Raw genomic sequence first — 3,284 nt, forward strand, 5'->3', positions numbered from 1 at the left:
CCGTTTGTACTCAAAGAGAACAACAAAAGCAAAGGTAGGTGACACCGGGGGAGTATTAGAATACATGGAGAAAAAGGTCTCGGAAGATTTCAACTTTTTCTATTCAATTCAAGTGGATGAGGATGAATTGATAACTAATATTTTTTTGGCTGACTCCAAAATGGTTTCAGACTATGCTCTATTCGGCGATGTTATATGCTTTGACACCACATACAGGAAACTAGATGATGGACATCCATTTGGTTTGATTGTCGGGGTGAATAATCATCAGAAAACTGTTGTCTTTGGTGCTGCACTTCTCTATGATGAAACCGCTGCAAGTTTTGGTTGGCTTTTCAGAACTTTCCTAAAAGTTATGTCAGGAAAACATCCACGTACAGTTCTCACCGATGAAGATGCGGCAATGGCAAAGGCAATTCGTGAAGTCTTCCCTCACTCCCACCATAGACTTTGTGTGTGGCATGTGAATCAAAATGCTTGCAAGCACCTCGCCGGAGTTGTTAACGAATATAAGAAGTTCAATGCTGATTTTCAGCACTGTATATATGATATAGAAGAGGAGGATGAATTTGTAGGTGCATGGGATAAAATGATTGACAAGTATGGACTACGTGACAATCAATGGCTGCAAAGGCTATTTGAGAAAAAGGAACAGTGGGCACTAGTGTATGGTAAAAATACGTTCGTTGCCCACATGAGCACTACCCAAAGAAGTGAAAGCATGAACAATGAACTAAAGAGATACATTAGTATTAAATATGACATGCTTACTTTCTTTGAGCATTTTGAACGGCTAGTTTTGGATAAAAGATGTGAAGAGGTGAAGTATGACTTTAAAGCAACACAGACTACTCCCAAGTTGAAGGCCGAATCTAGCTATATGTTAACACAAGCTGCAGCTACATATACTCCAGCAATATTCAAGATGGTTCAAGATCAAGTGCTTCGGACTCTGAACTATGACACATTGCTTTGTGATGAAAGTGACACCGAGATGAAGATTTATGTAGTAAAATTTCATGGCACACAACGTGAACATGTTGTTAGATTCACACCCAAAGAAGAAAAGGTTAGCTGCAGCTGCAAAAAAGTTGGAGTTTGCTGGAATCATTTGCTCTCATTGCCTAAAGGTACTTGATATCAATAATATCAAGCATATTCCAGGAGAATATATCTTAAAACGGTGGACAATTGATGCCAAAGTTCTAGATATAACAAGCAAATGCAACCCGCATGAGAACCTAAAAGCAAGAATGTCTAATCGCTATAAGGAACTGTGTAGAATGTTTGTGAAAATAGCTGCTCGTGCAACTGAGTCAGAAGAATCATACAATAAGGAGGTTAAGTGTGCAGAGAAATTAGCACAAGACGTGGAAAAATGGTTGAAGATTAGAGTTGATCCAGATTTGGTTAGCGTTGATCCAGATTTGGATAACTCATGTACTAAAGAAGGTACAAACTATACTAACAATAATTGCCTAGACTATTGGAAAACAAAGTCTGGTATTTATCATTATAGTGGCACGTGTGAATATCCCATCTAGTAGGATTTCAAAACATGGTGAGGGGCTTGCAAAACCAAAAGGTATGAAGGTCAAGGAGAAGACCGTCAAAGGATCAAAAAGACCCGTTGGCGGATTTGAGAAAGCAACTTCAAAAAAGAAAAAGAACACAGATGATAGTGTACAACAAGAGACTCATGGCCCGTCAATGGTATCATACTTCATCTCATTGTGGCTTATAAAACATTCAGTTGTACTGAATTTCTCTATCAAATTTTACAGGGCCCTTTGGAGAAACAGACTTCGAAAAAGAAAGAGAACAAAAATGATACTGTACAACTACAGCCTCATGGCCCCTCAACGGTATAACATTGTCACTTGTTTCTTTTGAAATCTTCAACTGTAATGACGTTTCTCTATCAATTTCAATAGGGTCCTTTAGAATTTTTCGGGAACCAAATGGGTGCATATCAATTACCCTACAACACTATCGTAACTGCTTCAATGCAACCATCAGTTGGTAACATCCCGATGCCACCACAACCCAACAACTGTTGACGGGATTCCAACCATACAACACAACAGTGGTAGAAGCAATCCACACTTTCAAGTTTTTTTTTTCAAACTTCATTGAAACTGAACTTTGTTACTTTGTGCATAGTGTCATCCCACAAACCACATGTACGCCTATTTACAGCAGCAGAACTCTGCTCTGAATCCCTCCCTGCACGAGACCATTCGGGAAAATTAAAGCTTCTTTCTTCAACCAAAGTCAACATCTATCCTAAATGGTACAATGCAGCCATCAATTGGTCAAACCGTGTCAATGCCACCACAAAGACAAGAACAACAAAATACTCTACTGGTATAACATTCCACCCTTTCTACTTTTCCAATTTTGTAAACTTCATTGAAACTGAACTTTGCTACTTTGTGCACAGGATTATCGGACAAACCACACGTACACCTATCTACAACAGCAAAACTCGGCTCTGAATCCCTCTTTGACAGGGAATATTGGAACCTCTAACTATAGTTCGATGACAGGACAAAATCAAGGCTTACTTCTTGAACCGAAGGCTACATCTATTACAAATGCTACAACACAACCATCAGTTGGTCACACCACCCTGATGCCACAGACCCAAGACCCACACAATACTCAAGTGGTATAAGATTCCATACTTTCAAGTTTTCCAATTTTTGAACTTCAATGAAACTGAAATTGCTTCTGCCCAGGGTCATGAGATAAATCACATGTATTTACAGCAGCAACACTCGGCGCAGAATCCCTTAGTGCAAAGGATCATTGGAACCTCTACCTCTAGTATGATGACATGAAAAAATCAAGCTTCCCTCAATCAACCGAAGCCAGCATGATCTATTTTGTTGTAGCGTGTTTTATCTCATGTGTTTTTCGACCTCCAAGTTGCAAATAATTTTTATTAGAACTTATACGTACCATCAACTGAATGCTACTACATCTTCCCAATCAAATATACTAGTTCACAGATATTTTTTAATGCAATGGTACTAATTCATAGAATTAGCTATGAAGAATTTTCCACAAGCATCGTGCTCATATGAGCCTCTAAGCTATCCTTCTCTCAGTTTAAGTTACGATGACAGGGATCCCAATGATCCATTTTAATTCTGCGAAATATATGTACACAGAACCATGTATCTGAATGTCATGCTAAGAGGCATAGAGCGAACAGAGAACAGATTGACAATCGGTCTGAATTTAGCATGCAAAGAATCTTAATTTACCTGAATGAAAGC

General features: G+C 38.8%; 1 pseudogene; it reads left to right on the top strand.

The window, feature by feature from the left end:
• Positions 1-10: 10 nt before the first annotated feature.
• LOC119343055 lies at positions 11-2,060 on the top strand (annotated as a pseudogene).
• Positions 2,061-3,284: the final 1,224 nt, after the last annotated feature.

This window comes from Triticum dicoccoides, unplaced genomic scaffold (genome assembly GCF_002162155.2).
Source record: "Triticum dicoccoides isolate Atlit2015 ecotype Zavitan unplaced genomic scaffold, WEW_v2.0 scaffold113992, whole genome shotgun sequence".
Lineage (NCBI taxonomy): Eukaryota > Viridiplantae > Streptophyta > Magnoliopsida > Poales > Poaceae > Triticum > Triticum dicoccoides.